Genomic DNA, 12,214 nt, shown 5'->3' with positions numbered 1-12,214 from the left:
TGGGAAAAACAAAATATATGGAATTATTTTTACTACAAGTTTTTTTTGACAGCTGGACGCTGCCTCCATCAAGCACACTCCATCTTCTCACAGCTCCCAAATGTTCTATGGCACAGATATGTTCTCCTCAGATCAGCTGAGGACTCTCTGTCCACAGGCTTCTTGGGACTTGCCTTGCAATCGTGCCCTTGAATTCTCCAGGGCTGCTGGTACGAAGTCATTATCCCCACTGCTGGTTTTGTTAACACTCACGAGGGAAGAGGTTGGAATCGAGAAGTCTGGGTGAAATGCAGAGGAGTGAGAAATGGGTCAAGACATCAAAAAAAAAATTATAAAAAAGAAGGAAAGTATTTGGGACTGGGGTAGGAGGGCCAGGATTCAGGCACAGAGAATAAAGGAGAGAAGGAGCCAAAACGGGGCAGGTATAGGCAGGCAAAGCTTCTGTCTCCCCATTCAGTGCCACTTACAGCACTTCCAACTCATGATGACTTTCAAGTCTCTACATGCTCACCTTATCTTCCAACAACAAAAGGAAACCCACTACTGCGGACTTACTTTCGCATTGCTGATCATCCAGTTTAGGGCCAAACATGTGGTCAAGTGTTAGGTTTCCTTTCCTCCTGCCTTAGTTTCCCTGGAGATGGGGAAAAGGCATCAAGTAAAGGAATGTTAGACCTCTGGAGTCAAACACTATCTATACTAGGTCAAATTAGTATTTATGAATACTCACAAACTGGAAAAATTCAGAATTAAGTTTAGCATCAAATGTCAGCAAAAAGGTATTATAGTGCTGTCTTTTTCAGTCAAATGCTGCTCATTATTGTGTTTCATTCAGTGCACAGGATTGTCGCTGTGAGTAAGGACTGCATAATGAACAAGCCAGAAAACTACAGAATAAGAACCGTAAGATTTTCCCTTAAGAAAATTGAATACCATTTTGGATAATTGTCTTTTTTTCCTGTCTGCCAGGAGCTTTTTTGTGATACTGAATAACTCACTTAAACCAGAACCTGCCCATTAACCATTACTTTTGTTATAACAAAATCTTATCTCATCTGGAATCAGACCTGCTGATACATCCTCTTCTCTTCTTCAGGAAAATAGGCCAACCACTTGGGACTTGAATTACGTATTCCTTAGGCATTTGGTTTAACATGAAGGCAAACATTCAACTCGCAGCTAAAATCACCAATCCTCCTTCCTTCCAGGCTCCTAAGTCAGTCTGAAGTTTTTCCTTCTCTCCATTGGTACAGGTAATTCCATTCAACACTTGCCTTTAGCTAAGTCAACCCTGTCATACCATACCCTGTGAGAAGGTGAGTTTTCTCCAGCCTGCAGCCCTGCCCTACATTACTTTTTCAAGTTAAATCACTTGGCTCAATCACCATCTCCATCACTTTGCCCCAGTTCATCATCTGGGGAAAAAAAACCACAATTGCTACAGCTGGGACTAAGCCCAAGTCTTTTCACAGGAGCAGTTGAGGGCTTTTGCAGGTTTTCCCTTTATGCCATTTCTAGGCGATCAGTGAGGACACCCGAGGCCAAATTTGTGGGTTTGCTGAACACCAAAGTGAAGCTGAAGCTGATTGATATGGTGCATTAAATTAATGAAATGGTATAAAATGCTAAGTATTCTGATAAAAAAAAAAGTTATGGACACTTCTAGCGTTTTTACCTTAATTTCTCTTGCCAGTGTCTTTATCTGTAAAATGTCAATAATAATAGCTAAATAATGCAAGGACATCATAAAAATAATTCTTCATATTTATAAAACACTCTCATGCTACATCATAAAACCATTTATGAGGAAACATTATGTTTTCAGGGTAGCTTAGGTGCTCTATGTTAAGTATGTCCAGTAACAGTACCTTCAATGGGAAAGATAGAAACAGTAAGCAAATACCACTGGCAATTTGAATATATTTATATTGTTATATTTATTGCTAATCATACCAAATACAATAAATGAAAGGAATGGCACCATTTCATGTGAGCAGTACCTTGCTAAGGATATTAGGAAAGCACAAATGGGCTGTATAGTACTTTGATTTGTATGGCATTTTACGTTTTAAATGAGCAGCATCCCCTTAACAAGGTAGATTTGAAGCCGTTATCATCCATTAAAACAGCTATAAGTGTCTGATAGTAGAGTCCCTGACATCTTTCCATTAAGATTTCTTGATTCAGCCTGTATCTGGCTTTTTTTGTTCTTTTTGAACTGCATTTGCTGTGAATGCCCCTACCGGTGCCCTAGCTGTCGGGTTTGTGCTGGTGTTAAAATGGGTACATTTTGACAATACTGATTTCAAAGGCAAATATGAGGGTTTAGGAACTCCAATCCCTATTTCAGAGAGTCCTCCTCTGGATTTCTTCTACCTGACTGTCTTACTTTACTTTTTCTCACAAATAAAGCCTTGTTTACCACCATCTTTCTTCCTAGGCACAAGAAACAGCACTGAACTTTATTTGAAGCTTGTCACCGCTATTCCTTTACCAGCCAAATGGGATGCTGTTGAGTGACACAGTGGACGCCCCAACCACCACAGGGAACTAAACGTGCTGTCTCTACATCTCCAAAGCAGGAGAATATTCTCTCGTTAAATGGATTTTGCAGCCTGGTAAGAAGAATAAAATGTACGAGCGTGCCACATTGTTTAAAGAATTTTAGGGTTTGCTACTGTGTAAGGGACATACTCTTAATAAGGATGTTCCATTTTGAGACCTTCTGTGCATACAACAGGTTCTGGGGCCAGAGCAGAGTCACAGCACTGAGGCGAAATGCTGGAAATAATTATTATTTCCAGGCAGGTAATATATTCGCCTGTAGAACAAATATTTACTTGTAAATGTGGCTTGTTGGTGTGACAGCTATAAAACAGGCTTTAACAGTTTGCCTAATGCTAATTTACATATAATAAAAGTGCATTTACATAACAGTAAGGAACAAACCTGTAAGAACAAGGAAGCGTGCAGTTAGCTTAAAAGCGTACTGTTGAGGCAGCATGGTATTTAAGTGACATACATGATGCATTTCTGTTTTAACTGTATGCTTCCTTGAGTTTGTGGGTTCAAGTCACAGCTTTAATTGCATTTAAAAACAGGTTTGGGGATATGAATTTCCTTTGTAGCTTTTACATCCCAAACTAAAATAGAATGCAAAACTTAGGCATCATTAAAAGAGAGACAAAGGAAAGGGAACTGCTAGTAGGTCTCAGCAGCTGGGATAATCTCCCAGGGGGAGAGGCGGAAACCTTATTCCATGAGTCATTTAATACCAAATAAACAAAGCACTGGAGTATAAATTGTAAAGCATGATTTTGTTGTTGTTGTTGTTGTTCCTTGACAGAGGGAAGGCTACTGGACTTAATGGAGCTTTTCTTTTTTTAAGTTCTGTAGTAGTAGAAAGCAGACAACGTTATATATATAGTTTTTCTTTATTTCTCGTTGTCATTTTGATTCTTGCTGTAATGGTAATATAGTAAAGACACGAGCAACTTTAGCCCCTGCATGGTGAAGTAAAACTTTTTTTCCCAGATGGAGCCCTCAAGAACTGCTGAAACTAAGGATCCTCTTAGAAAGTGGCCACCACTGATATAGAATCATAGAATGTGATGGGTTGGAAGGGACCTTTAAAGGTCATCTAGTCCAACCCCCCTGCAGTAAGCAGGGACATCTTTAACTAGATCAGATTGCTCAGAGCTTCATCCATCCTGGCCTTGAATGTCTCCAGGGATGGGGCCTCCACCACCTCTCTGGGCAACCTGTTCCAGTGTCTCACCACCCTCATTGTAAAGAACTTCTTCCTAATGTCTAATCTAAACCTATCCTGCTGTAGTTTAAAGCCATTGCCCCTCATCCTATCGCTACATAGTGTTTTAATTATAGTTCTATAAAAGGTTTTACATGCCTGACTATCACAGGTGCTGCTATTAAATGCTATGCTTTAGTGACAAAGCTCTGAGGAAGGCAGGTGAGTAAGCTGTGTATGCTGCACATGCTCCTGGTCTCCAGTGGAATCCATGGGACTGATAGAAGGCAACAAATAATCCCTTTGCATTGGTACTGTAGGAGCATGTCTGTAATCAAACATAATTATGGAATCACTACCAGTCAGAGCTGTTATAGTCTTGTCTGTAATCAAGAACAGCATTATTGCAACATTTAGTACTCCCAGAGTAATCTGAGATTTATGGATCCTTGGAAAGAAAAGCGTTATTTGGCAAATCTATTTATGTGTGTTATTTGCCCAGAAAGAGATTTCTTTCTTTGAGACATCAGGACAGTTCCAGTGAAGTACATCTTCTGGATAATTTCTTCAGATTCTTCACAGTCTTAAATGACAAAAAGCGCACACATTACTTGAAGGAATTCTTTACAAGCTTGTCATGTGCAAACTTGGACTGGCCAGCCAGGTAGACCTGAGCACACATAATTTCCCTGATGCTTGAGATAAAATGTAACCACTACTGCTGGAGGTATAACTACTACATCCAAATAAACAGCTGAAATCAGTGTCATCATACAGAAATTGAACTCTTTGATGTAATTGTTCAGTTATTACAAGGCCAGGATGAAATGTCTCAAGGGGAAGGCTTTCCCCTATAGTATTGAGTTAGGTTTGGCTCTTCCAGCAGACAGTGTATCTCTGTTACATGAAAGGGAATGTTAAACAGAAAATGTATTTGGAAAAAGGATGATATGTGAGGTAACTCATCTAACTCATCATAAGAAGTGTAGAGAAAGGGAGTAAGAAGTGCAGTTGATCGTGCAAGCGTAGAAGAAGCTGTATCTCTTAATTTTGGAAAGAAGAGGGGAGAAAAAGAAATTTTTTGCAACTCCTTAGATTATAATGGGACGGAAGACATCTCTGAATTCAGAAGTGGGGGTGGGTGGGAAAGCAAAGGAAGAAGAAAAATCTTGTTACCTTAAAAATGTTACCTCAAAAGGTTTGGCTGCCAACTAATAAAAACACCTCAAAGTTCCACAAGGAAGTTGTGTGTTTTGTTCTACAAGTTACATAGGTGATCTGTAGAGTTGATCTGGAGGGCACAAAAGCCGATACAGCCTACTCTCCATACCAAGCCTCTGAGGCTGGGAGAGTCAGCTCCTCTGTTTGTGTATATGGCGACAGCTCTGCCAAATACCTCTCAGATACAGCAGCTTTATCAGAGAGAAGCATCTAGGCTGCCATGCAAAGGGAATCCTCCCAGTGGTGTGTCAGGCTTAAGGAAGGGCGTGATTATCATCCCAGAGGAGTGTAATGTGAACCTGTGCCACCCATTCATCCAAGTGGTGGTGAGATCAAGGAGGCTTCTGCTCTTTGCTCACTCTTCCATTCTTTTCTTCTCTTTCTTTCTTTTTATTTCCTTTCTTTCATCAAACAACTTATCTTCATATTAACTTATTTTATCGTGTACATTTAAGATGTGCAAAGCATGAACCAACACCCCAAGGCACAGTGGTCCTTGGAAATGGATCTCCAACTAGACCTTCAACAGATGGTCAAACCAGGACAACCAGGTAGATGGGAGTTTCCCATCTTGGGGTGCTTGGGTGGCTGCTGGCTCTGATTAGCATCTTCCAATGGCAGGTTTTCTCTGAAAACAGTCTAGTGGATTCTTTCACCGGACCACATCAGCTCTTCTAAGCCTGGTGTTTCAAGACTTCTCTACCAGCCACAGCCTGGGACTCACAAAGCTCTGGTCCCTACATAATGGTGACGTGGCACTTCCACACTTTTGCCTGAGTTCATCTTGAAGGTGGATGTTGTCTGTTCTCTCACTTCAAGGAAGCACGTCCTCATCTAATGAAATCAGGTGTCTGATCCCCCAGGTCTCCTGAACTCCTGCATGTCTTTTTTTTTTCACAGGAAGGACAAGCAGTTCAAACACCAGACAGGAGAATAGTGATCCTGCAGCCCCATTGGGCTGTGCTTATTTATGGGTCATAACCCAGAAACAAAATATTCGTGTGTGTTTGAGGCTTTGTTCTGGTCTCACAGATCCAGTAGCATTAATGGAGTTGAGCCTAGAATTTAATACACATGAAAATACAGAAAAGCGAGGCCGAGAAAACTCAGGATTAAGCAAATAACCTCTGCATGACAACAGCAAGTGAGCTTGATTTTTTTTAAAACCAGACAGATTTCTGTACAGAAGGCCTTTTCCTCACTGCTGGCTGCAGAAAAGAAGGAGCAGAGGCAGCTGCAACCACCTCAGCTTTGGAGATGGGGCTCCCAGTAGTCAGTCCTGCAAGAAAACACCTGGCCGACCTTAACGAACATTATTTTCTAGAATGTTCCCCAAGCTCTGCTGGCAGGGAAATATACCTACTGTATAAGCAAGAACATAAAGAGACAGTTCTCAAACAGCACACGGTTTGACTTAGAAAAGCTTTCCTTAAGGGCAGAATTAATTATATATCATACAGATCTATTATATATTCTGTTTATACAATTATAAAGCATTATGGTTAATTAGTTGTGGTACAGACTCCTGAAGCAGAATCTGGTTAGAGAATAAACAAAACACTCAGTCAGCTGCGACGGTGGTTAACGACTTGCACTTTCATATCGCCTTTCACACTGAACTCTTGAAGTGATTTGTAAGTTACACAATCCAGTGGGCTTGCGTTTTATATTTTTTTTGGTTTTATATAAAATTAGAATATGCTGATGTGAAGTGGCCTGGTATTCTCACACCTTTAAGAAATTAAATTCAAAATATTCCCTAACCGTCTTCAATTGAACTGTTTTTCCTGTTTACTGTCATCACACCTGGGTGAGCTAGTGGTTAATCGTGATCCTGTTACGGCTGGCATTGTATATATACAGAACATAAGTACTTCTCCATCCCCTTTTCCTCTCCTGATATATACAGCTCTGACTGGCAGAAGTGGGAACCTCTGTCTGCCTCACTATCCTAAATATAGGGGTGAAATCCTGATTGTGAAAAGATTTTGATTGGACTGAAGTGTGCAGTACTGCATAGGTTTCGTTTTCAAACTATATTCTTACATTGGTTTAATGCGATGAAATGGGCTGACATGCCACAATATTCATGCCTCAAACCATCTGACATCTTTGAACTTAATTACTTTTTTGCCATCACATTGTTTAGCGCTGAGTCTTATTGTTGTGTATATGCTGCTTCAGGTGTCCGGGGAGAATAAGTGGTTTTGGAAATCTCATCAGTGTCATGTGAGTAAAGCTAAAAAAAAAATAAATTAGTATTATTTGTGGTGTCATGGGATATTGTACTGGTTACTGTGCACACTCAAAAAGGCAGTTCTTAAAGCAAAAGAGCTTGTAATATTTATAAGAGAAACTGAAGTCAAAAACAAGAAGAAGGGAGTGAGAGTGAAGTTAGAGTATGTATTTAGTACAGACTAGATATCTATACTGCAAAATGTAGCACACAACATATTTACAGATCTACAAATAAGTTAAAAAGAGCACTCCCCACTGAAAATGCCGCAGACTGATACCACTTCTCAGTTTCCTGAATGCATCGTGAAAGTAGTGGGATTTGAGATAATTTTAAAGGAAGGTTGCGTAGGTTTTTTTACAGTCTATTTTGGGCATAGTTCTCTAGAAGAAAGCCTGAAAGACGTATATGAAAGAACTCCTGAGAGATAGAGATATGTGGGCAACTGAAAATGTCATCATCAGCTCGGGACAACGAACTGCACAGTAAAATACCAGATAAGATTACAGATGAGCGCCCAATGGATGCCCCTAACTTGTGTTCAAAGTAGCAGTAAAGGGGAATGCCAGGAAAGGATACAAAAAAGGGCTGATAAAATCATAGCAAGAATTCAGGAAGGTCATCTTGACTTCAATGTTTTAGTCTCAAGTGGAAACATTGAAAAGTGGAGAACTTGCATTGTAGAGATGGCAGTTGCATTGATGCAATCACAAGAAATCACCTTAGAAAACACATGAGTAGAAGAATAAGAAGTAAAAATAGAGCTTGGTGAGAAACCTGTTGAAAGAGAAAGCTAGGAAGCTCCCACAGCTGAAAGAAAAGTCAAGAAATTGGCAATGATTTGGAAAAGAAAACAAGAAAAGATGGAGTGTGAAGAGAGGACAAGATTTCAGAGTCACAGTATGATCAATAATGTCACAGGCTGTGGAGAGGGAAGGAGTCCTGAGATTTGGTCACATCATTAATGGTGACCTCAGAAGAGCTGAGCGGAGTCTACGCAGCTGAAATTACAGACGACTTGGGAAAAGGTGAAGTTGGCAGAAAGCCTTCGAGGTGATTGTTTCAGGCAATGCATTATTTTATTTTAGAAATCATGGACAGGAGTAAAACTCATCAGAAACGTGAGCGCAAAATGAGGTCAAATGTAGTATTTTAAAAATATGGATGAGACAGACGTCCTTCTATGTATGTTGGGATGGCCATGAAGAGTTAAGAAAAGCAAAGGACAAGGAAAAAAAATACCCCAAAATAGCAAATTACAGGATTACTGGTAAAGGAGGAGGGGTGAAAGGAAAATCTGATAAGAATTGGCAGGATAAGGGATTGGGAGAGAGAGGAAAAAGTGGGAGAGTGGATGGAAGGAGAAAGAATGTGGATTTGTTGATTAGATCTTCTCTTGAAACAGAAAGAACTGATAACATGGATAAGAAGATGGCAGAGGTGTGTGAAGCTGGTTTCATGAGAGCATTATTTAAATTAAATGTTTGTATTTTACAAAGCAAATATATTTTTAGCTTATAAATATGAAGAAGTCATTACTTAATTTGAATCAGCGTGACAAATATATGAAAAGTCTAATACTTTTTCTAATCTCATGTCTGAATTATAAAAAATATTAAGATCCTCAGACAGTCATAAAAAGTTTAAATATTATCATGAATTTGTGTGGGAACTGATTATTTTTCAAGCCGCTATCAGAGAGCCCATTTGCATCTTCTGCCGCTCAGGAAATACACATTTGTGTAGATGGAAACAAGATGACACTTTCAAAAATGTTACTCCCAAGTATATATTAACATTTGGTTAACACAAAGAGACTGAAAAAAAAAAATAAAGTCCTATTCCCGTAGTTTATGCAAGTGAAAGTCCACTTTTGCTATTAGTGTTTTACTTTTGCTGTGTAAACATCGTTTCGTAATTTCTGCTTATTATTCTTACATACCTATAAATTAAGCTTCTTGCTGCTTGATTTTAGCAGTGACAGTGATCAGACACATGGGGGTAGAAAAGATTTAGAAGCCCAGCTTGTCCATCCTACAATAGTCCAAAAAGCTGGAGTATTCCATCCAGTGGAGGTTTAAGTTCCCAAGTAAAACGGCTTTTCTTCTTTCAAGTGGCAAACTTCCCAAAGAGTTCTCATCTACAAATTCCCCTTGAACGGTTTATTAAATTTAAATTTCAGCATTTTATTGCTGTTTTCCGTAGATACGAGTTAGCTATGCTAAATAATACTAAAAATATCCCACTTTATTAAATGCATGTGAAGAATTTTAATTGGTATTAGTTTCATAGAAACACCAAAGAACTTGAAAGCTGTAGAACAGTCTTACGTACAAGCCACTACGTGGAGAATAACTATAAAGTTTATGAGAACAGAGATCCCATGGGTTTAGCTTTTGCAATAGCATTTTAAGTAATATATTTAGAAACTGTAATATGTACGCTAGCATGATTGCTTTGATCCAGGCATTGGGATCCATGGAATGGACATCGCTGTGACATCTGAGCGCTGGGTTAATGCACACCTCTCAATTTTAAAAGTTTATAATAGGCAGGTAGGCCTTTTGTATTCATGTGCCGGCTTTGTTAAGTGTGCCCTAGTCCAACACCATCTTTCCGAGGCTGTGTTAGTGTCTGGGGAGTCCCTGCTTTGCCCAGAGCTAGGCTCAGCCCTCGGCAGCCCCGCTGCATCCCTCGGCGTGGGCGCTTGGAGCCACTGGCAGCGAAAACAGCTCCACAGCCACGGAAATAAAAAATAACTTTGCTTCCCTCCCACCCCCTGTCTACCCCGGTGCAAAGGGAAGGGAAGAATATTTAATGCTGAAACGAGAGAGAGTTCAGGTAATAATAGCATTTTAGGAATAGCTTGTGAAGATACGTGTATTTCAGGCAGTTCCCACCTGCCCCTAAATTATAGCTTGTAGTGCATCACTCCCCGCAGCGGCTTTACACACTTGGAAGAAAAGTAATGGGCTGAGCCTACGTATAAACTAAAATTTAACATGTTCAAAAAGCAGCATAAATTAAAAGTACAGAACAAGCTGTTGTAAGACATTTTGGTTTGTCTTGAAACCACCATTTTCTTTCAAGATGTGCAGCGTACTCAGGAGCACACAGCAGCAGCTCCAAAAAACATCATCCTCCAACATTCCAGCTTTTATGGGTGTGCTTTAATTAAAAGGATTCTGCACAACAAGGAAACCTGAATCTTCAGGAGGAAAACATTGATTATAAAAATACACTATTATGAATTTCTATAGGTTCAGAGAGAAAAGGAAGTGTGTGTTGTAGTTATATGGCAGCATTTTAAGAAAACCAAGTTAGTTGGTGCGCCAAATTCTGTTATATATCAGCAGTTTGAAAAGAGAAACCCTGATTTCAATCTACTGTTATCCTATCTCTAAACAATAAGAGTCCATCAATAGAACAACATAATAAGGATGATCTGATACAGTCCCTGGCTTATTTAGGGAAGAAACTTCTACAAGAAATTAATTGGACGATGAGAGTCAGAATTACAAGTTAAGTTTTATATCCACATATCTTATTTTCCTCCTGAGACACTGAGTGTGTGATATACACAGAGAAAATATGTAGCTATTTGCACCAATAAAACGTGTCAATGGATTTCCTACGAGATGCTTTTTCGTGCTTTACCAAATCAATCCTAAATGGTTCTAATTTTTTTATGTGATTTCTTAGAACGTGTCTTTGGTACCAGTTGTGCTACATTTACTTTGGAAAGGCAAAGAACTGCTACCTAAGGTAATTCTGCTATTTTCAAGTGTTTGTTTGTGAGCATCCTTATTGCTGGTATTACGTATGATGGAGTTGTCCTGTTGTCATTTATTTTGCAGAAGGGATATTTCCTGCCTCTTGGTCTATACTGAGATCATCTTTGATTTCTTGTGTGAGACTAATACTGCTCTACCCCCAGTGGATTTGCACAGATTACCAGTGGAAACGCACCTCGGAGTAAGTCGTCTCTCTCTCTATTGGGCTTTTCACAACCACATCCAGAAGATCAGAGGGAGCTTTATCACAGTCTCTTTCTTGCCTAGGAAAAAATCTTTCAGAATCTTTCAGAAAGTTCCACCCTTCTGGCCTCACTCCTGTACTACCTGTCCTGAAACGGTGTTCCAGTCTCAAAATAAAACACTTCACAAACACTTTTAGTTATCTTCATGTTAAGTATTTTGAAGAGGTACATGATACGCAAAAAAAATTGCAAGAGGACCGCACGCGTTTGGGCAGCCTCTTCTGTTTTCATGTCAAGTGCTGACTGGTTTTATAGTAGCTTCCGTGCTGCAAATTGTTTTACCAGCCCAGTGAATACATAATACCACAGAATTTTAATTTTTTAGCTATTCAGATTGACATGGAAGGTAAACGACAGTATGCATGAAGTTATTTCCTTAAAACATACATGGCATATGTGGGTTGACACACTTGGATCCACAGCTGCAAGCTGAGATCAGCCCTCACTCCACTGAAGCTATCAAGGTTGATTTCTAAGGACTGATGTAAGAGGGAAAAGCTTGCTTTTTAACGTAGGAAGGTCAGAACAAAAGTCATCTTTGCAATGGGGCATGCTCTGTAAATATTCTGTAAATACTTTACCTAGCTTAATAAGATAGAGATGTCCTTTTTCTAATTTCTTTCTTTTTGAACCTCTATCTCCTTTTCATAACCAAACAGGTTGGGTAGATAATAAGTATAAAATATATAAATTGTAGATGAAAAAATAATCTATGACACTTAACCAGAATAGCACAGTGAAACTGAAAAACTAACCTGATCCACGGTTTCTGGGAAATAATGTCACTGGCATGAAATTCAAGCACAGCACGAGCCCTTTGCACGGCACGTAGCCACACGCACAGCCGTGGTGCTGCTTGGCTGCGGTGATGGATTCCTGGAGGACAAGCACGGGGAGCGAGTGCTTGGGCCCCTCTCTTCCCACTGGAGGACACGGGGTCCCCCCTCCCTCACCGAGCAAGGAACTGCCT

Source organism: Chroicocephalus ridibundus, chromosome 2 (assembly GCF_963924245.1).
Source record: "Chroicocephalus ridibundus chromosome 2, bChrRid1.1, whole genome shotgun sequence".
Taxonomy (NCBI): Eukaryota; Metazoa; Chordata; class Aves; order Charadriiformes; family Laridae; genus Chroicocephalus; species Chroicocephalus ridibundus.
Note: the sequence above shows the minus strand (reverse complement) of the source record.